Below are 23,269 nucleotides of genomic sequence, written 5' to 3' on the forward strand. Positions count from 1 at the left end.
ACAGCCCTGTGGGAAAGCCTCGAGGGAAAGCCTAGAGGGAAAACCACAGATCCTTTGATCCACTCCACGGGAAGCATGACATTGCTGCTACAGCCTGGAAGGAAAGCGCACGTGCATGCCCCCACTCGAGACGAGGCCTGACTCCCCTGGGGAGACTCCAGAAGTACCCAAAGATCCATGTCAGCCCCTGAGAGGAATCCTCGATTCCGGCCCTGACTCCACACAAGGTTTTTGGCCCCGGTATCGACGGGAGAGGAATCCCGAGAGGCCCCCTAGTAACTCGCATGGGGACTGGCCTCTCCTGAGGCCACCAGGGCGGGTCCCTGAGGTCCCCGTCGTAACTCGACAACACCTGCCGCAACTCGAGAAAATCCAGGAAGTTCTCCCTTCCAGGCGAGATGAGGCCTATTTCCGATGAGGCGTCTGGAGACTAATGACACCTAACCTCTGGAACTTCGAAAGGGTCTTTCACACCCTTGCTGCAACTCAAGAAGTTCACCGCCATACCCGTCTCCACTCGAGAGGAAGCACGATGGTCCCGCCCACATCCAGAGGAGCCCCGTTTGCCCCTCGTAGCTCGAGATGAGGGATCCTTTCCCTGCTTTCAACGGGAAAGAATTCCCGGCGTTCCCGTCGCATCTCAAGAGGAGGCACTCTCAACAGGAAAGGCGAGAGGAACTCCATGGTCGTACCACCATTCCAAGAGTCCCCCAGATGTCTCAGTCCATTCCAGAGGAACCTCTTTGCCCTGCACTGGCTCATCTTTCACGCCGAGGATCGACTCACACCACGGTGGCACGTGGGACAGCCCTGTGGGAAAGCCTCGAGGGAAAGCCTCGAGGGAAAACCACAGATCCTTTGATCCACGCGACGGGAAGCGTGACATTGCTGCTACAGCCTGGAAGGAAAGTGCACGTGCATGCCCCCACTCGAGACGAGGCCTGACTCCGCTGGGGAGACTCCAGGAGTACCCAAAGATCCATGTCAGCCCCTGAGAGGAATTCTCGGTTCCGGCCCTGACTCCACACAAGGTTTTAGGCCCCGGTATCGACGGGAGAGGAATCCCGAGAGGCCCCCTAGCAACTCGCATGGGGACTGGCCTCTCCTGAGGCCACCAGGGCGGGTCCCTGAGGTCCCCGTCGTAACTCGACAACACCTGCCGCAACTCGAGAAAATCCAGGAAGTTCTCCCTTCCAGGCGAGATGAGGCCTATTTCCGATGAGGCGTCTGGAGACTAATGACACCTAACCTCTGGAACTTCGAAAGGGTCTTTCACACCCTTGCTGCAACTCAAGTAGTTCACCGCCATACCCGTCTCCACTCGAGAGGAAGCACGATCGTCCCACCCACAACCAGAGGAGCGCCGTTTCCCCCTCGTAGCTCGAGATGAGGGATCCTTTCCCTGCTTTAAATGGGAAAGAATTCCCGGTGTTCCTGTCGCATCTCAAGAGGAGGCACTCTCAACAGGAAAGGCGAGAGGAACTCCATGGTCGTACCACCATTTCAAGAGTCCCCCAGATGTCTCAGTCCATTCCAGAGGAACCTGTTTGCCCTGCACTGGCTCATCTATCACGCCGAGGATAGACTCACACCACGGTGTCACGTGGGACAGCCCTGTGGGAAAGCCTCGAGGGAAAGCCTCGAGGGAAAACCACAGATCCTTTGATCCACGCCACGGGAAGCAGGACATTGCTGCTACAGCCTTAAAGGAAAGCGCACGTGCATGCCCCCACTCGAGACGAGGCCTGACTCCCCTGGGGAGACTCCAGAAGTACCCAAATATCCATGTCAGCCCCTGAGAGGAATCCTCGGTTCCGGCCCTGACTCCAAACAAGGATTTTGGACCCGGTATCGACGGGAGAGGAATCCCGAGAGGCCCCGTAGCACCTCGCATGGGGACTGGCCTCTCCTGAGGCCACCAAGGCGGGTCCCTGAGGTCCCCGTCGTAACTCGAGAACACCTGCCACAACTCGAGAAAATCCAGGAAGTTCTCCCTTCCAGGCGAGATGAGGCCTATTTCCCATGAGGCGTCTGAAGACTAATGACACCTAACCTCTGGAACTTCGAAAGGGTCTTTCACACCCTTGCTGCAACTCAAAAAGTTCACCGCCATACCCGTCTCCACTCGAGAGGAAGCACGATGGTCCCGCCCACATCCCGAGGAGCCCCGTTTCCGCCTCGTAACTCGAGATGAGGGATCCTTTCCCTGCTTTCAACGGGAAAGAATTCCCGGCGTTCCCGTCGCATCTCAAGAGGAGACACTCTCAACAGGAACGGCGAGAGGAATTCCATGGTCGTACCACCATTCCAAGAGTCCCCCAGATGTCTCAGTCCATTCCAGAGGAACCTCTTTGCCCTGCACTGGCTCATCTTTCACGCCGAGGATCGACTCATACCACGGTGGCACGTGGGACAGCCCTGTGGGAAAGCCTCAAGGGAAAGCCTCGAGGGAAAACCACAGATCCTTTGATCCACGCCACAGGAAGCTTGACATTGCTGCTACAGCCTGGAAGGAAAGCGCACGTGCATGCCCCCACTCGAGACGAGGCCTGACTCCCCTGGGGAGACTCCAGAAGTACCCAAAGCCCCATGTCAGCCCCTGAGAGGTATCCTCGGTTCCGGGCCTGACTCCACACAAGTATTTTGCCCCCGGTATCGACGGGAGAGGAATCCCGAGAGGCCCCCTAGGAACTCGCATGGGGACTGGCCTTTCCTGAGGCCACCAGGGCGTTCCCTGAGGTCCCCGTCGTAACTGGAGAACACCTGCCACAACTCGAGAAAATCCAGGAAGTTCTCCCTTCCAGGCGAGATGAGGCCTATTTCCGATGAGGCGTCTGGACACTAATGACACCTAAACTCTGGAACTTCGAAAGGGTCTTTCACACCCTTGCTGCAACTCAAGAAGTTCACCGCCATACCCGTGTCGACTCGAGAGGAAGCATGATGGACCTGCCCACATCCAGAGGAGCCCCGTTTCCCCCTCGTAGCTCGAGATGAGGGATCCTTTCCCTGCTTTCAACGGGAAAGAATTCCCGGTGTTCCCATCGCATCTCAAGAGGAGGCACTCTCAACAGGAAAGGCGAGAGGAACTCCATGGTCGTACCACCATTCCAAGAGTCCCCCAGATGTCTCAGTCCATTCCAGAGCAACCTCTTTGCCTTGCACTGGCTCATCTTTCATGCCGAGGATCGAATCACACCACGTTGGCACGTGGGAGAGCCCTGTGGGAAAGCCTCAAGGGAAAGCCTGGAGAGAAATCCACAGATCCTATGATCTACGCGACGGGAAGAGTTTCTTTGCTGCTTCAGCCTGGAAGGAAAGCGCACGTGCAGGCCACCACTCGAGACGAGGCCTGACTCCCCTCGGGAGACTCCAGAAAGACCCAAAGATCCATGTCAGCCCCTGAGAGTAATCCTCGGTTCCGGCCCTCACTCCACACAAGGTTTTTGGTCCAGGTATCGACGGGAGAGGAATACCGAGAGGCAACCTAGCAACTCGCATGAGGACTGGCCTTTCCTGAGGCCACCATGGCGGGTCCCTGAGGTCCCCGTCGTAACTCGAGAACACCTGCTGCAACTCGAGAAAATCCAGGAAGTTCTCCCTTCCAGGCGAGATGAGGCCTATTTCCGATGAGGCGTCTGGAGCCTAATGACACCTAACTTCTGGAACTTCGAAAGGGTCTTTCACACCCTTGCTGCAACTCAAGAAGTTCACCGCCATACCCGTCTCCACTCGAGAGGAAGCACGATCGTCCCACCCACAACCAGAGGAGCCCCGTTTCCCCCTCGTAGCTCGAGATGAGGGATCCTTTCCCTGCTTTCAATGGGAAAGAATTCCCGGTGTTCCCGTCGCATCTCAAGAGGAGGCACTCTCAACAGGAAAGGCGAGAGGAACTCCATGGTCGTACCACCATTCCAAGAGTCCCCCAGATGTCTCAGTCCATTCCAGAGCAAACTCTTTGCCCTGCACAGGCTCATCTTTCACGCCGAGGATCGACTCACACCACGGTGGCACGTGGGACAGCCCTGTGGGTAAGCCTAGAGGGAAAACCACAGATCCTTTGATCCACACGACGGGAAGCGTGACATTGCTGCTACAGCCTGGAAGGAAAGCGCACGTGCATGCCCCCACTCGAGACGAGGCATGACTCCCCTGGGGAGACTCCAGAAGTACCCAAAGATCCATGTCATCCCCTGAGAGGAATCCTCGGTTCCGGCCCTGACTCCACACAAAGTTTTTGGCCCCGGTATCGACGGGAGAGGAATCCCGAGAGGCCCCCTAGCACCTCGCATGGGGACTGGCCTTTCCTGAGGCCACCAGGCCGGTCCCTGAGGTCCCCGTCGTAACTGGAGAACACCTGCCGCAACTCGAGAAAATCCAGGAAGTTCTCCCTTCCAGGCGAGATGAGGCCTATTTCCGATGAGGCGTCTGGACACTAATGACACCTAACCTCTGGAACTTCGAAAAGGTCTTTCACATTCTTGCTGCAACACAAGAAGTTCACCGCCATACCCGTGTCGACTCGAGAGGAAGCATCATGGTCCCGCCCACATCCAGAGGAGCCCCGTTTCCCCCTCGTAGCTCGAGATGAGGGATCCTTTCCCTGCTTTCAATGGGAAAGAATTCCCGGCGTTCCCGTCACATCTCAAGAGGAGATACTCTCAACAGGAAAGGCGAGAGGAACTCCATGGTCGTAACACCATTCCAAGAGTCCCCCAGATGTCTCAGTCCACTCCAGAGGAACCTCTTTGCCCTGCACTGGCTCATCTTTCACGCCGAGGATCGACTCACACCACGGTGGCACGTGGGACAGCCCTGTGGGAAAGCCTCGAGGGAAAGCCTCGAGGGAAAACCACAGATCCCTTGATCCATGCGACGGGAAGCGTGACATTGCTGCTACAGCCTGGAAGGAAAGCGCACGTGCATGCCCCCACTCGAGACGAGGCCTGACTCCCCTGGGGAGACTCCAGAAGTACCCAAAGATCCATGTCAGCCCCTGAGAGGAATCCTCGGTTCCGGCCCTGACTCCACACAAGGTTTTTGGCCCCGGTATCGACGGGAGAGGAATCCCGAGAGGCCCCCAAGCAACTCGCATGGGGACTGGCCTTTCCTGAGGACACCAGGGCGTGTCCCTGAGGTCCCCGTCGTAACTCGAGAACACCTGCCGCAACTCGAGAAAATCCAGGAAGTTCTCCCTTCCAGGCGAGATGAGGCCTATTTCCGATGAGGCGTCTGGAGACTAATGACACCGAACCTCTGGAACTTCGAAAGGGTCTTTCACACCCTTGCTGCAACTCAAGAAGTTCACCGCCATACCCGTTTCCACTCGAGAGGAAGCACGATGGTCCCGCCCACATCCAGAGGAGCCCCGTTTCCCCCTCGTAGCTCGAGATGAGGGATCCTTTCCCTGCTATCAACGGGAAAGAAATCCCAGCGTTCCCGTCGCATCTCAAATGAGGCACTCTCAACAGGAAAGATGAGAGGAACTCCATGGTCGTACCACCATTCCAAGAGTCCCCGAGATTTCTCAGTCCATTCCAGAGGAAACTCTTTGCCCTGCACTGGCTCATCTTTCACGCCGAGGATCGACTCACACCACGGTGGCTCGTGGGACAGCCCTGTGGGAAAGCCTCGAGGGTAAACCACAGATCCTTTGATCCACGCGAAGGGAAGCGTGACATTGCTGCTACAGCCTGGAAGGAAAGCGCTCGTGCATGCCCCCACTCGAGACGAGGACTGACTCCCCTGGGGAGACTCCAGAAGTACCCCAAGATCCATGTCAGCCCCTGAGAGGAATCCTCGGTTCCGGCCCTGACTCCACACAAGGTTTTTGGCCCCGGTATCGACGGGAGAGGAATCCCGAGAGGCCCCCTAGCACCTCGCATGGGGACTGGCCTTTCCTGAGGCCACCAGGCCGGTCCCTGAGGTCCCCGTCGTAACTGGAGAACACCTGCCGCAACTCGAGAAAATCCAGGAAGTTCTCCCTTCCAGGCGAGATGAGGCCTATTTCCGATGAGGCGTCTGGACACTAATGACACCTAACCTCTGGAACTTCGAAAGGGTCTTTCACACCCTTGCTGCAACTCAAGAAGTTCACCGCCATACCCGTGTCCACTCGAGAGGAAGCATGATGGTCCCGCCCACATCCAGAGGAGCCCCGTTTCCCCCTCGTAGCTCGAGATGAGGGATCCTTTCCCTGCTTTCAACGGGAAAGAATTCCCGGCGTTCCCGTCACATCTCAAGAGGAGGCACTCTTAACAGGAAAGGCGAGAGGAACTCCATGGTCGTACCACCATTCCAAGAGTCCCCCAGATGTCTCAGTCCATTCCAGAGGAACCTCTTTGCCCTGCACTGGCTCATCTTTCACGCCGAGGATCGAATCACACCACGGTGGCACGTGGGACAGCCCTGTGGGAAAGCCTCGAGGGAAATCCTCGAGGGAAAGCCTCGAGGGAAAACCACAGACCCTTTGATCCACGCGACGGGAAGCATGACATTGCTGCTACAGCCTGGAAGGAAAGCGCACGTGCATGCCCCCACTCGAGACGAGGCCTGACTCCCCTGGGGAGACTCCAGAAGTACCCAAAGATACATGTCAGCCCCTGAGAGGAATCCTCGGTTCCGGCCCTGACTCCACACAAGGTTTTTGGCCCCGGTATCGACGGGAGAGGAATCCCGAGAGGCCCCCTAGCAACTAGCATGTGGACTGGCCGTTCCTGAGGCCACCAGGGCGGGTCCCTGAGGTCCCCGTCGTAACTCGAGAACACCTGCCGCAACTCGAGAAAATCCAGGAAGTTCTCCTTTCCAGGCGAAATGAGGCCTATTTCCGATGAGGCGTCTGGAGACTAATGACACCTAACCTCTGGAACTTCGAAAGGGTCTTTCACACCCTTGCTGCAACTCAAGAATTTCACCGCCATACCCGTCTCCACTCGAGAGGAAGCACGACGGTCCCGCCCACATCCAGAGGAGCCCCGTTTCCCCCTCGTAGCTCGAGATGAGGGATCCTTTCCCTGCTTTCAACGGGAAAGAATTCCTGGCGTTCCCGTTGCATCTCAAGAGGAGGCACTCTCAACAGGAAAGGCAAGAGGAACTCCATGGTCGTACCACCATTCCAAGAGTCCCCCAGATGTCTCAGTCCATTCCAGAGGAACCTCTTTGCCCTGCACTGGCTCATCATTCACGCCGAGAATCGACTCACACCACGGTGGCACGTGGGACAGCCCTGTGGGAAAGCCTCGAGGGAAAACCACAGATCCTTTGATCCACGAGACGGGAAGCGTGACATTGCTGCTACATCCTGGAAGGAAAGCGCACGTGCATGCCCCCACTCGAGACGAGGCCTGACTCCCCTGGGGAGACTCCACAAGTACACAAAGATCCATGTCAGCCCCTGAGAGGAATCCTCGGTTCCGGCCCTGACTGGACACAAGGATTTTGGCCCCGGTATCGATGGGAGAGGAATCCCGAGAGGCCCCCTACAACCTCGCATGGGGACTGGCCTCTCCTGAGGCCACCAGGGCGGGTCCCTGAGGTCCCCGTCGTAACTCGAGAACACCTGCCACAACTCGAGAAAATCCAGGAAGTTCTCCCTTCCAGGCGAGATGAGGCCTATTTCCGATGAGGTGTCTGGAGACTAATGACACCTAACCTCTGGAACTTCGAAAGGGTCTTTCACACCCTTGCTGCAACTCAAGAAGTTCACTGCCATACCCGTCTCCACTCGAGAGGAAGCACGATGGTCCCGCCCACATCCAGAGGAGCCCCGTTTCCCCCTCGGAGCTCGAGATGAGGGATCCTTTCGCTGCTTTCAACGGGAAAGAATTCCTGGCGTTCCCGTCGCATCTCAAGAGGAGGCTCTCTCAACAGGAAAGGCGAGAGGAAATCCATGGTCGTACCACCATTCCAAGAGTCCCCCAGATGTCTCAGTCCATTCCAGAGGAACCTCTTTGCCCTGCACTGGCTCATCTTTCACGCCGAGGATCGATTCACACCACGGTGGCACGTGGGACAGCCCTGTGGGAAAGCCTCGAGGGAAAGCCTCGAGGGAAAACCACAGATCCTTTGATCTACGCGACGGGAAGCGTGACATTGCTGCTACAGCCTGGAAGGAAAGCGCACATGCATGCCCCCACTCGAGACGAGGCCTGACTCCCCTGGGGAGACTCCACAAGTACACAAAGATCCATGTCAGACCCTGAGAGGAATCCTCGGTTCTGGCCCTGACTCCGCACAAGGTTTTTGGCCCCGGTATCGACGGGAGAGGAATCCCGAGAGGCCCCCTAGCACCTCGCATGGGGACTGGCCTCTCCTGAGTCCACCAGGGCGGGTCCCTGAGGTCCGCGTCGTATATCGAGAACACCTGCCGCAACTCGAGAAAATCCAGGAAGTTCTCCCTTCCAGGCGAGATGAGGCCTATTTCCGATGAGGCGTCTGGAGACTAATGACACCTAACCTCTGGAACTTCGAAAGGGTCTTTCACACCCTTGCTGCAACTCAAGAAGTTCACCGCCATACCCGTCTCCACTCGAGAGGAAGCACGATGGTCCCGCCCACATCCAGAGGAGCCCCGTTTCCCCCTCGTAGCTCGAGATGAGGGATCCTTTCCCTGCTTTCAACGGGAAAGAATTCCTGGCGTTCCCGTTGCATCTCAAGAGGAGGCACTCTCAACAGGAAAGGCAAGAGGAACTCCATGGTCGTACCACCATTCCAAGAGTCCCCCAGATGTCTCAGTCCATTCCAGAGGAACCTCTTTGCCCTGCACTGGCTCATCTTTCACGCCGAGAATCGACTCACACCACGGTGGCACGTGGGACAGCCCTGTGGGAAAGCCTCGAGGGAAAACCACAGATCCTTTGATCCACGAGACGGGAAGCGTGACATTGCTGCTACATCCTGGAAGGAAAGCGCACGTGCATGCCCCCACTCGAGACGAGGCCTGACTCCCCTGGGGAGACTCCAGACGTACCCAAAGATCCATGTCAGCCTTTGAGAGGAATCCTCGGTTCCGGCCCTGACTGGACACAAGGATTTTGGCCCCGGTATCGAAGGGAGAGGAATCCCGAGAGGCCCCCTAGCACCTCGCATGGGGACTGGCCTCTCCTGAGGCCACCAGGGCGGGTCCCTGAGGTCCCCGTCGTAACTCGAGAACACCTGCCACAACTCGAGAAAATCCAGGAAGTTCTCCCTTCCAGGCGAGATGAGGCCTATTTCCGATGAGGTGTCTGGAGACTAATGACACCTAACCTCTGGAACTTCGAAAGGGTCTTTCACACCCTTGCTGCAACTCAAGAAGTTCACTGCCATACCCGTCTCCACTCGAGAGGAAGCACGATGGTCCCGCCCACATCCAGAGGAGCCCCGTTTCCCCCTCGGAGCTCGAGATGAGGGATCCTTTCGCTGCTTTCAACAGGAAAGAATTCCTGGCGTTCCCGTCGCATCTCAAGAGGAGGCACTCTCAACAGGAAAGGCGAGAGGAAATCCATGGTCGTACCACCATTCCAAGAGTCCCCCAGATGTCTCAGTCCATTCCAGAGGAAACTCTTTGCCCTGCATTGGCTCATCTTTCACGCCGAGGATCGACTCACACCACGGTGGCACGTGGGACAGCCCTGTGGGAAAGCCTCGAGGGAAAGCCTCGAGGGAAAACCACAGATCCTTTGATCTACGCGACGGGAAGCGTGACATTGCTGCTACAGCCTGGAAGGAAAGCGCACATGCATGCCCCCACTCGAGACGAGGCCTGACTCCCCTGGGGAGACTCCACAAGTACACAAAGATCCATGTCAGACCCTGAGAGGAATCCTCGGTTCTGGCCCTGACTCCGCACAAGGTTTTTGGCCCCGGTATCGATGGGAGAGGAATCCCGAGAGGCCCCCTAGCACCTCGCATGGGGACTGGCCTCTCCTGAGTCCACCAGGGCGGGTCCCTGAGGTCCGCGTCGTAAATCGAGAACACCTGCCGCAACTCGAGAAAATCCAGGAAGTTCTCCCTTCCAGGCGAGATGAGGCCTATTTCCGATGAGGCGTCTGGAGACTAATGACACCTAACCTCTGGAACTTCGAAAGGGTCTTTCACACCCTTGCTGAAAATCAAGAAGTTCACCGCCATGCCCGTCTCCACTCGAGAGGAAGCACGATGGTCCCGCCCACATCCAGAGGAGCCCCGTTTCCCCCTCGTAGCTCGAGATGAGGGATCCTTTCCCTGCTTTCAACGGGAAAGAATTCCCGGCGTTCCCGTCGCATCTCAAGAGGAGGCACTCTCAACAGGAAAGGCGAGAGGAACTCCATGGTCGTACCACCATTCCAAGAGTTTCCCAGATGTCTCAGTCCATTCCAGAGGAACCTCTTTGCCCTGCACTGGCTCATCTTTCACGACGAGGATCGACTCACACCACGGTGGCACGTGGGACAGCCCTGTGGGGAAGCCTCGAGGGAAAGCCTCGAGGGAAAACCACAGATCCTTTGATCCACGCGACGGGAAGAGTGACATTGCTGCTACAGCCTGGAAGGAAAGCGCACGTGCATGCCCCCACTCGAGACGAGGCCTGACTTCCCTGGGGAGACTCCAGAAGTACCCAAAGATCCATGTCAGCCCCTGAGAGGAATCCTCGGTTCCGGCCCTGACTCCACACAAGGTTTTTGGCCCCGGTATCGAAGGGAGAGGAATCTCGAGAGGCCCCCTAGCAACTCGCATGGGGACTGGCCTCTCCTGAGGCCACCAGGGCGGGTCCCTGAGGTCCCCGTCGTAACTCGAGAACACCTGCCGCAACTCGAGAAAATCCAGGAAGTTCTCCCTTCCAGGCGAGATGAGGCCTATTTCCGAAGAGGCGTCTGGAGACTAATGACACCTAACCTCTGGAACTTCGAAAGGGTCTTTCACACCCTTGCTGCAACTCAAGAAGTTCACTGCCATACCCGTCTCCACTCGAGAGGAAGCACGATTGTCCCGCCCACATCCAGAGGAGCCCCGTTTCCCCCTCGTAGCTCGAGATGAGGGATCCTTTCCCTGCTTTCAACGGGAAAGAATTCCCGGCGTTCACGTCGCATCTCAAGAGGAGGCACTCTCAACAGGAAAGGCGAGAGGAACTCCATGGTCGTACCACCATTCCAAGAGTCCCCCAGATGTCTCAGTCCATTCCAGAGGAACCTCTTTGCCCTGCACTGGCTCATCTTTCACGCCGAGGATCGACTCACACCACGGTGGCACGTGGGACAGCCCTGTGGGAAAGCCTCGAGGGAAAGCCTCGAGGGAAAACCACAGATCCTTTGATCCACGCGACGGGAAGCGTGACATTGCTGCTACAGCCTGGAAGGAAAGCGCACATGCATGCCCCCACTCGAGACGAGGCCTGACTCCCCTGGGGAGACTCCACAAGTACACAAAGATCCATGTCAGCCCCTGAGAGGAATCCTCGGTTCTGGCCCTGACTCCGCACAAGGTTTTTGGCCCCGGTATCGACGGGAGAGGAATCCCGAGAGGCCCCCTAGCACCTCGCCTGGGGACTGGCCTCTCCTGAGTCCACCAGGGCGGGTCCCTGAGGTCCGCGTCGTAACTCGAGAACACCTGCCGCAACTCGAGAAAATCCAGGAAGTTCTCCCTTCCAGGCGAGATGAGGCCTATTTCCGATGAGGCGTCTGGAGACTAATGACACCTAACCTCTGGAACTTCGAAAGGGTCTTTCACACCCTTGCTGCAACTCAAGAAGTTCACCGCCATACCCGTCTCCACACGAGAGGAAGCACGATGGTCCCGCCCACATCCAGAGGAGCCCCGTTTCCCCCTCGTAGCTCGAGATGAGGGATCCTTTCCCTGCTTTCAATGGGAACGAATTCCAGGCGTTCCCGTCGCATCTCAAGAGGAGGCACTCTCAACAGGAAAGGCGAGAGGAACTCCATGTTCGTACCACCATTCCAAGAGTCCCCCAGATGTCTCAGTCCATTACAGAGGAACCTCTTTGCCCTGCACTGGCTCATCTTTCACGCCGAGGATCGACTCACACCACGGTGGCACGTGGGACAGCCCTGTGGGAAAGCCTCGAGGGAAAGCCTCGAGGGAAAACCACAGATCCTTTGATCCAGGCCACGGGAAGCGTGACATTGCTGCTACAGCCTGGAAGGAAAGCGCACGTGCATGCCCCCACTCGAGACGAGGCCTGACTCCCCTGGGGAGACTCCAGAAGTACCCAAAGATACATGTCAGCCCCTGAGAGGAATCCTCGGTTCCGGCCCTGACTCCACACAAGGTTTTTGGCCCCGGTATCGACGGGAGAGGAATCTCGAGAGGCCCCCTAGCACATCGCATGGGGAATGGCCTCTCCTGAGGCCACCAGGGCGGGTCCCTGAGGTCCCCGTCGTAACTCGAGAACACCTGCCGCAACTCGAGAAAATCCAGGAAGTTCTCCCTTCCAGGCGAGATGAGGCCTATTTCCGATGAGGCGTCTGGAGACTAATGACACCTAACCTCTGGAACTTCGAAAGGGTCTTTCACACCCTTGCTGCAACTCAAGAAGTTCACTGCCATACCCGTCTCCACTCGAGAGGAAGCACGATGGTCCCGCCCACATCCAGAGGAGCCCCGTTTCCCCCTCGTAGCTCGAGATGAGGGATCCTTTCCCTGCTTTCAACGGGAAAGAATTCCCGGCGTTCCCGTCGCATCTCAAGAGGAGGCACTCTCAACAGGAAAGGCGAGAGGAACTCCATGGTCGTACCACCATTCCAAGAGTCCCCCAGATGTCTCAGTCCATTCCAGAGGAACCTCTTTGCCCTGCACTGGCTCATCTTTCACGCCGAGGATCGACTCACACCACGGTGGCACGTGGGACAGCCCTGTGGGAAAGCCTCGAGGGAAAGCCTCGAGGGAAAACCACAGATCCTTTGATACACGCGACGGGAAGCGTGACGTTGCTGCTACAGCCTGGAAGGAAAGCGCACATGCATGCCCCCACTCGAGACGAGGCCTGACTCCCCTGGGGAGACTCCACAAGTACACAAAGATCCATGTCAGCCCCTGAGAGGAATCCTCGGTGCTGGCCCAGACTCCGCACAAGGTTTTTGGCCCCGGTATCGACGGGAGAGGAATCCCGAGAGGCCCCCTAGCACATCGCATGGGGACTGGCCTCTCCTGAGTCCACCAGGGCGGGTCCCTGAGGTCCGCGTCGTAACTGGAGAACACCTGCCGCAACTCGAGAAAATCCAGGAAGTTCTCCCTTCCAGGCGAGATGAGGCCTATTTCCGATGAGGCGTCTGGAGACTAATGACACCTAACCTCTGGAACTTCGAAAGGGTCTTTCACACCCTTGCTGCAACTCAAGAAGTTCACCGCCATACCCGTCTCCACTCGAGAGGAAGCACGATGGTCCCGCCCACATCCAGAGGAGCCCCGTTTCCACCTCGTAGCTCGAGATGAGGGATCCTTTCCCTGCTTTCAACGGGAACGAATTCCCGGCGTTCCCGTCGCATCTCAAGAGGAGGCACTCTCAACAGGAAAGGCGAGAGGAACTCCATGGTCGTACCACCATTCCAAGAGTCCCCCAGATGTCTCAGTCCATTCCAGAGGAACCTCTTTGCCCTGCACTGGCTCATCTTTCACGCCGAGGATCGACTCACACCACGGTGGCACGTGGGACAGCCCTGTGGGAAAGCCTCGAGGGAAAGCCTCGAGGGAAAACCACAGATCCTTTGATATACGCGACGGGAAGCGTGACGTTGCTGCTACAGCCTGGAAGGAAAGCGCACATGCATGCCCCCACTCGAGACGAGGCCTGACTCCCCTGGGGAGACTCCACAAGTACACAAGGATCCATGTCAGCCCCTGAGAGGAATCCTCGGTTCTGGCCCTGACTCCGCACAAGGATTTTGGCCCCGGTATCGACGGGAGAGGAATCCCGAGAGGCCCCCTAGCACCTCGCATGGGGACTGGCCTCTCCTGAGGCCACCAGGGCGGGTCCCTGAGGTCCGCGTCGTAACTCGAGAACACCTGCCGCAACTCGAGAAAATCCAGGAAGTTCTCCCTTCCAGGCGAGATGAGGCCTATTTCCGATGAGGCGTCTGGAGACTAATGACACCTAACCTCTGGAACTTCGAAAGGGTCTTTCACACCCTTGCTGCAACTCAAGAAGTTCACCGCCATACCCGTCTCCACTCGAGAGGAAGCACGATGGTCCCGCCCACATCCAGAGGAACCCCGTTTCCCCCTCGTAGCTCGAGATGAGGGATCCTTTCCCTGCTTTCAACGGGAACGAATTCCCGGCGTTCCCGTCACATCTCAAGAGGAGGCACTCTCAACAGGAAAGGCGAGAGGAACTCCATGGTCGTACCACCATTCCAAGAGTCCCCCAGATGTCTCAGTCCATTCCAGAGGAACCTCTTTGCCCTGCACTGGCTCATCTTTCACGCCGAGGATCGACTCACATCACGGTTGCACGTGGAACAGCCCTGTGGGAAAGCCTCGAGGGAAAGCCTCGAGGGAAAACCACAGATCCTTTGATCCACGCAACGGGAAGCGTGACATTGCTGATAGAGCCTGGAAGGAATGCCCACGTGCATGCCCCCACTAGAGACGAGGCCTGACTCCCCTGGGGAGACTCCACAAGTACCCAAAGATCCATGTCAGCCCCAGAGAGGAATCCTCGGATCCGGCCCTGACTCCACACAAGGTTTTTGGCCCCGGTATCGACGGGAGAGGAATCCAGAGAGGCCCCCTAGCAACTTGCATGGGGACTGGCCTCTCCTGAGGCCACCTGGGCGGGTCCCTGAGATACCCGTCGTAACTCGAAAACACCTGCCGCAACTCGAGAAAATCCAGGAAGTTCTCCCTTGCAGGCGAGATGAGGCCTATTTCCGATGAGACCTCTGGAGACTAATGACACCTAACCTCTGGAACTTCGAAAGGGTCTTTCCCACCCTTGCTGCAACTCAAGAAGTTCACCGCCATACCCGTCTCCACTCCAGAGGAAGCACGAAGGTCCCGCCCACATCCAGAGGAGCCCCGTTTCCCCCTCGTAGCTCGAGATGAGGGATCCTTTCCCTGCTTTCAACGGGAACGAATTCCCGGTGTTCCCGTCGCATCTCAAGAGGAGGCACTCTCAACAGGAAAGGCGAGAGGAACTCCATGGTCGTACCACCATTCCAAGAGTCCCCCAGATGTCTCAGTCCATTCCAGAGGAACCTCTTTGCCCTGCACTGGCTCATCTTTCACGCCGATGATCGACTCCCACCACCGTGGCATGTGGGACAGCCCTGTGGGAAAGCCTCGAGGGAAAGCCTCGAGGGAAAACCACAGATCCTTTGATCCACGCGACGGGAAGCGTGACATTGCTGCTACAGCCTGGAAGGAAAGCGCACGTGCATGCCCCCCGTCGAGACGAGGCTTGACTCCCCTGGGGAGACTCCAGACAGACCCAGAGATCCATGTCAACCCCTGAGAGGAATCCTCGGTTTCGGCCCTGACTCCACGGAAGGATTTTAGCCCCGGTATCGACGGGAGAGGAATCCGGAGAGGCCCCCTAGCAACTCTCCAGGGGACTAGCCTTTCCTGAGGCCACCAGGGCGGGTCCCTGAGGTCCCCGTCGTAACTCGAGAACACCTGCCGCAACTCGAGAAAATCCAGGAAGTTCTCCCTTCCAGGCGAGATGAGGCCTATTTCCGATGAGGCCTCTGGAGACTAATGACACCTAACCTCTGGAACTTCGAAAGGGTCTTTCACACCCTTGCTGCAACTAAGGAAGTTCACCGCCATACCCGTCTCCACTCGAGAGGAAGCACGATGGTCCCGCCCACATCCAGAGGAGCTCCGTTTCCACCTTGTAGCTCGAGAGGAGGGATCCTTTCCCTGCTTTCAACGGGAAAGAATTCCCAGCGTTCCCGTCGCATCTCAAGCGGAGGCACTCTCAACAGGAAAGGTGAGAGGAACTCCATGGTCGTACCACCATTCCAAGAGTCCCCCAGATGTCTCAGTCCATTACAGAGGAACCTCTTTGCCCTGCAGTGGCTCATCTTTCACGCCGAGGATCGACTCACACCACGGTGGCACGTGGGACAGCCCTGTGGGAAAGCCTCGAGGGCAAGTCTCGAGGAAATGCACAGATCCTTTGATCCACGCCACGGGAAGCGTGACATTGCTGCTAAAGCCTGGAAGGAAAGTGCACGTGCATGCCCCCTCACGAAACGAGGCCTGTCTCCCCTGTCGAGACTCCAGAAGTATCCAAAGATCCATATCAGCCCCTGAGAGGAATCCTCGGTTCCGGCCCTGACTCCACACAAGGTTTTTGGCCCCGGTATCGACGGGAGAGGAATCCCGAGAGGCCCCCTAGCAACTCGCATGGGGACTGGCCTCTCCTGAGGCCACCAGGGCCGGTCCCTGAGGTCCCCGTCGTAACTCGAGAACACCTGCCGCACCTCGAGAAAATCCAGGAAGTTCTCCCTTCCAGGCGAAATGAGGCCTATTTCCGATGAGGCGTCTGGAGACTAATGACACCTAACCTCTGGAACTTCGAAAGGGTCTTTCACACCCTTGCTGCGACTCAAGAAGTTCACCACCATACCCGTCTCCACTCGAGAGGAAGCACGATGGTCCCGACCACATCCAAAGGAGCCCCGTTTCCCTCTCGTAGCTCGAGATGAGGGATCCTTTCCCTGCTTTCAACGGGAAAGAATTCCCTGCGTTCCCGTCGCATCTCAAGAGGAGGCACTCTCAACAGGAAAGGCGAGAGGAACTCCATGGTCGTACCACCATTCCAAGAGTCCCCCAGATGTCTCAGTCCATTCCAGAGGAACCTCTTTGCCCTGCACTGGCTCATCTTTCACGCCGAGGATCGACTCACACCACGGTGGCACGTGGGACAGCCCTGTGGGAAAGCCTCGACGGAAAACCTCGAGGGAAAGCCTCGAGGGAAAACCACAGATCCTTTGATCCACGCGACGGGAAGCGTGACATTGCTGCTACAGCCTGGAAGGAAAGCGCACGTGCATGTCCCCACTCGAGACGAGGCCTGACTCCCCTGGGGAGACTCCAGAAGTACCCAAAGATCCATGTCAGCCCCTGAGAGGAAACCTCGGTTCCGGCCCTGACTCCACACAATGTTTTTGGCCCCGGTATCGACGGGAGAGGAATCCCGAGAGGCCCCCTAGCAACTCGCATGGGGACTGGCCTCTCCTGAGGCCACCAGGGCGGGTCCCTGAGGTCCTCGTCGTAACTCGAGAGCACCTGCCGCAACTCGAGAAAATCCAGGAAGTTCTCCCTTCCAGGCGAGATGAGGCCTATTTCTGATGAGGCGTCTGGAGACTAATGACACCTAACCTCTGGAACTTCGAAAGGGTATTTCACACCCTTGCTGCGACTCAAGAAGTTCACCGCCATACCCGTCTCCACTCGAGAGGAAGCACGATGGTCCCGCCCACATCCAGAGGAGCCCCGTTTCCCCCTCGGTGCTCGAGATGAGGGATCCTTTCCCTGCTTTCAACGGGAAAGAATTCCCGGCGTTCCCGTCGCATCTCAAGAGGAGGCACTCTCAACAGGAAAGGCGAGAGGAACTCCATGGTCGTACCACCATTCCAAGAGTCCCCCAGATGTCTCAGTCCATTCCAGAGGAACCTCTTTGCCCTGCACTGGCTCATCTTTCACGCCGAGGATCGACTCACAACACGGTGGTACGTGGGACAGCCCTGTGGGAAAGCCTCGAGGGAAAGCCTCGAGGGAAAACCACAGATCCTTTGATCCACGCGACGGGAAGCGTGACATTGCTGCTACAGCCTGGAAGGAAAGCGCACGTGCATGCCCCCACTCGAGACGAGGCCTGACTCCCCTGGGGAGACTCCAGAAGTACCCAAAGATCCATGTCAGCCCCTGAGAGGAATCCTCGGTTCCGGCCCTGACTCCACACAAGGTTTTTGGCCCCGGTATCGACGGGAGAGGAATCCCGAGAGGCCCCCTAGCAACTCGCATGGGGACTGGCCTCTCCGGAGGCCACCAGGGCGGGTCCCTGAGGTCCCCGTCGTAACTCGAGAATTCCTGCCGCAACTCGAGAAAATCCAGGAAGTTCTCCCTTCCAGGCGAGATGAGGCCTATTTCCGATGAAGCCTCTGGAGACTAATGACACCAAACCTCTGGAACTTCGAAAGGGTCTTTCACACCCTTGCTGCAACTCAAGAAGTTCACCGCCATACCCGTCTCCACTCGAGAGGAAGCACGATGGTCCCGTCCACATCCAGAGGAGCCCCGTTTCCCCCTCGTAGCTCGAGATGAGGGATCCTTTCCCTGGTTTCAAAGGGAAAGAATTCCCGGCGTTCCCGTCGCATCTCAAGAGGAGGCACTCTCAACAGGAAAGGCGAGAGGAACTCCATGGTCGTACCACCATTCCAAGAGTCCCCCAGATGTCTCAGTCCATTCCAGAGGAACCTCTTTGCCCTGCACTGGCTCATCTTTCACGCCGAGGATCGACTCACAACACGGTGGCACGTGGGACAGCCCTGTGGGAAAGCCTCGAGGGAAAGCCTCGAGGGAAAACCACAGATCCTTTGATCCACCCGACGGGAAGCGTGACATTGCTGCTACAGCCTGGAAGGAAAGCGCACGTGCATGCCCCCACTCGAGACGAGGCCTGACTCCCCTGGGGAGACTCCAGAAGTACCCAAAGATCCATGTCAGCCCCTGAGAGGAATCCTCGGTTCCGGCCCTGACTCCACACAAGCTTTTTGGCCCCGGTATCGACGGGAGAGGAATCCCGAGAGGCCCCCTAGCAACTCGCATGGGGACTGGCCTCTCCTGAGGCCACCAGGGCGGGTCCCTGAGGTCCCCGTCGTAACTCGAGAACACCTGCCGCAACTCGAGAAAATCCAGGAAGTTCTCCCTTCCAGGCGAGATGAGGCCTATTTCCGATGAGGCCTCTGGAGACTAATGACACCAAACCTCTGGAACTTCGAAAGGGTCTTTCACACCCTTGCTGCAACTCAAGAAGTTCACCGCCATACCCGTCTCCACTCGAGAGGAAGCACGATGGTCCCGCCCACATCCAGAGGAGCCCAGTTTCCCCCTCGGAGCTCGAGATGAGGGATCCTTTCCCTGCTTTCAACGGGAAAGAATTCCCGGCGTTCCCGTCGCATCTCAAGAGGAGGCACTCTCAACAGGAAAGGCGAGAGGAACTCCATGGTCGTACCACCATTCCAAGAGTCCCCCAGATGTCTCAGTCCATTCCAGAGGAACCTCTTTGCCCTGCACTGGCTCATCTTTCACGCCGAGGATCGACTCACAACACGGTGGCACGTGGGACAGCCCTGTGGGAAAGCCTTGAGGGAAAGCCTCGAGGGAAAACCACAGATCCTTTGATCCACGCGACGGGAAGCGTGACATTGCTGCTACAGCCTGGAAGGAAAGCGCACGTGCATGCCCCCACTCGAGACGAGGCCTGACTCCCCTGGGGAGACTCCAGAAGTACCCAAAGATCCATGTCAGCCCCTGAGAGGAATCCTCGGTTCCGGCCCTGACTCCACACAAGCTTTTTGGCCCCGGTATCGACGGGAGAGGAATCCCGAGAGGCCCCCTAGCAACTCGCATGGGGACTGGCCTCTCCTGAGGCCACCAGGGCCGGTCCCTGAGGTCCCCGTCGTAACTCGAGAACACCTGCCGCAACTCGAGAAAATCCAGGAAGTTCTCCCTTCCAGGCGAGATGAGGCCTATTTCCGATGAGGCCTCTGGAGACTAATGACACCAAACCTCTGGAACTTCGAAAGGGTCTTTCACACCCTTGCTGCAACTCAAGAAGTTCACCGCCATACCCGTCTCCACTCGAGAGGAAGCACGATGGTCCCGCCCACATCCAGAGGAGCCCCGTTTCCCCCTCCTAGCTCGAGATGAGGGATCCTTTCCCTGCTTTCAACGGGAAAGAATTCCCGGCGTTCCCGTCGCATCTCAAGAGGAGGCACTCTCAACAGGAAAGGCGAGAGGAACTCCATGGTCGTACCACCATTCCAAGAGTCCCCCAGATGTCTCAGTCCATTCCAGAGGAACCTCTTTGCCCTGCACTGGCTCATCTTTCACGCCGAGGATAGACTCACAACACGGTGGCACATGGGACAGCCCTGTGGGAAAGCCTCGAGGGAAAGCCTCGAGGGAAAACCACAGATCCTTTGATCCACGCGACGGGAAGCGTGACATTGCTGCTACAGCCTGGAAGGAAAGCGCATGTGCATGCCCCCACTCGAGACGAGGCCTGACTCCCCTGGGGAGACTCCAGAAGTACCCAAAGATCCATGTCAGCCCCTGAGAGGAATCCTCGGTTCCGGCCCTGACTCCACACAAGGTTTTTGGCCCCGGTATCGACGGGAGAGGAATCCCGAGAGGCCCCCTAGCAACTCGCATGGGGACGGGCCTCTCCTGAGGCCACCATGGCGGGTCCCTGAGGTCCCCGTCGTAACTCGAGAACACCTGCCGCAACTCGAGAAAATCCAGGAAGTTCTCCCTTCCAGGCGAGATGAGGCCTATTTCCGATGAGGCGTCTGGAGACTAATGACACCTAACCTCTGGAACTTCGAAAGGGTCTTTCACACCCTTGCTGCAACTCAAGAAGTTCACCGCCATACCCGTCTCCACTCGAGAGGAAGCACGATGGTCCCGCCCACATCCAGAGGAGCCCCGTTTCCCCCTCGTAGCTCGAGATGAGGGATCCTTTCCCTGCTTTCAACGGGAAAGAATTCCCGGCGTTCCCGTCGCATCTCAAGAGGAGGCACTCTCAACAGGAAAGGCGAGAGGAACTCCATGGTCGTACCACCATTCCAAGAGTCCCCCAGATGTCTCAGTCCATTCCAGAGGAACCTCTTTGCCATGCACTGGCTCATCTTTCACGCCGAGGATCGACTCACACCACGGTGGCACGTGGGACAGCCCTGTGGGAAAGCCTCGAGGGAAAGCCTCGAGGGAAAACCACAGATCATTTGATCCAAGCGACGGGAAGCGTGACATTGCTGCTAAAGCCTGGAAGGAAAGTGCACGCGCATGCCCCCACTCGAGACGAGGCCTGACTCCCCTGGGGAGACTCCAGAAGTACCCAAAGATCCATGTCAGCCCCTGAGAGGAATCCTCGGTTCCGGCCCTGACTCCACACAAGGTTTTTGGCCCCGGTATCGACGGGAGAGGAATCCCGAGAGGCCCCCTAACAACTCGCATGGGGACTGGCCTCTCCTGAGGCCACCAGGGCGGGTCCCTGAGGTCCCCGTCGTAACTCGAGAACACCTGCCGCAACTCGAGAAAATCCAGGAAGTTCTCCCTTCCAGGCGAGATGAGGCCTATTTCCGATGAGGCGTCTGGAGACTAATGACACCTAACCTCTGGAACTTCGAAAGGGTCTTTCACACCCTTGCTGCAACTCAAGAAGTTCACCGCCATACCCGTCTCCACTCGAGAGGAAGCACGATGGTCCCGCCCACATCCAGAGGAGCCCCGTTTCCCCCTCGGAGCTCGAGATGAGGGATCCTTTCCCTGCTTTCAACGGGAAAGAATTCCCGGCGTTCCCGTCGCATCTCAAGAGGAGGCACTCTCAACAGGAAAGGCGAGAGGAACTTCATGGTCGTACCACCATTCCAAGAGTCCCCCAGATGTCTCAGTCCATTCCAGAGGAACCTCTTTGCCCTGCACTGGCTCATTTTTCACGCCGAGAATCGACTCACACCACGGTGTCACGTGGGACAGCCCTGTGAGAAAGCCTCGAGGGAAAGCCTCGAGGGAAAACCACAGATCCTTTGATCCACGCGACGGGAAGCGTGACATTGCTGCTACAGCCTTTAAGGAAAGGGCACGTGCATGCCCCCACACGAGACGAGGCCTGTCTCCCCTGGCGAGACTCCAGAAGTACCCAAAGATCCATATTAGCCCCTGAGAGGAATCCTCGGTTCCGGCCCTGACTCCACACAAGGTTTTTGGCCCCGGTATCGACGGGAGAGGAATCCCGAGGGGCCCCCTAGCAACACGCATAGGGACTGGCCTCTCCTGAGGCCAACAGGGCGGGTCCCTGAGGTCCCCGTCGTAACTCGAGAACACCTGCCGCAACTCGAGAAAATCAAGGAAGTTCTCCCTTCCAGGCGAGATGAGGCCTATTTCCGATGAGGCGTCTGGAGACTAATGACACCTAACCTCTGGAACTTCGAAAGGGTCTTTCACACCCTTGCTGCAACTCAAGAAGTTCACCGCCATACCCGTCTCCACTCGAGAGAAAGCACGATGGTCCCGCCTACATCCAGAGGAGCCCCGTTTCCCCCTCGTAGCTCGAGATGAGGGATCCTTTCCCTGCTTTCAACGGGAAAAAATTCCCGGCGTTCCCGTCGCATCTCAAGAGGTGGCACTCTCAACAGGAAAGGCGAGAGGAACTCCATGGTCGTACCACCATTCCAAGAGTCCCCCAGATGTCTCAGTCCATTCCAGAGGAACCTCTTTGCCCTGCACTGGCTCATCTTTCACGCCGAGGATCGACTCACACCACGGTGGCACGTGGGACAGCCCTGTGGGAAAGCCTCGAGGGAAAACCACACATCATTTGATCCACGCGACGGGAAGCGTGACATTGCTGCTACAGCCTGGAAGGAAAGTGCACGTGCATGCCCCCACTCGAGACGAGGCCTGACTCCCCTGGGGAGACTCCACAAGTACCCAAAGATCCATGTCAGCCCCTGAGAGGAATCCTCGGTTCCGGCCCTGACTCCTCACAAGGTTTTTGGCCCCGGTATCGACGGGAGAGGAATCCCGAGAGGCCCCCTAGCAACTCGCATAGGGACTGGCCTCTCCTGAGGCCACCAGGGCGGGTCCCTGAGGTCCCCGTCGTAACTCGAGAACACCTGCCGCAACTCGAGAAAATCCAGGAAGTTCTCCCTTCCAGGCGAGATGAGGCCTATTTCCGATGAGGCGTCTGGAGACTAATGACACCTTACCTCTGGAACTTCGAAAGGGTCTTTCACAGCCTTGCTGCAACTCAAGAAGTTCACCACCATACCCATCTCCACTAGAGAGGAAGCACGATGGTCCCGCCCACATCCAGAGGAGCCCCGTTTCCCCCTCGTAGCTCGAGATGAGGGATCCTTTCCCTGCTTTCAACGGGAAAGAATTCCCGGCGTTCCCGTCGCATCTCAAGAGGAGGCACTCTCAACAGGAAAGGCGAGAGGAACTCCATGGTCGTACCACCATTCCAAGAGTCCCCCAGATGTCTCAGTCCATTCCAGAGGAACCTCTTTGCCCTGCACGTGCTCATCTTTCACGCCGAGGATCGACTCACACCACGGTGGCACGT

This window comes from Capricornis sumatraensis, chromosome 5 (genome assembly GCF_032405125.1).
Source record: "Capricornis sumatraensis isolate serow.1 chromosome 5, serow.2, whole genome shotgun sequence".
NCBI lineage: Eukaryota > Metazoa > Chordata > Mammalia > Artiodactyla > Bovidae > Capricornis > Capricornis sumatraensis.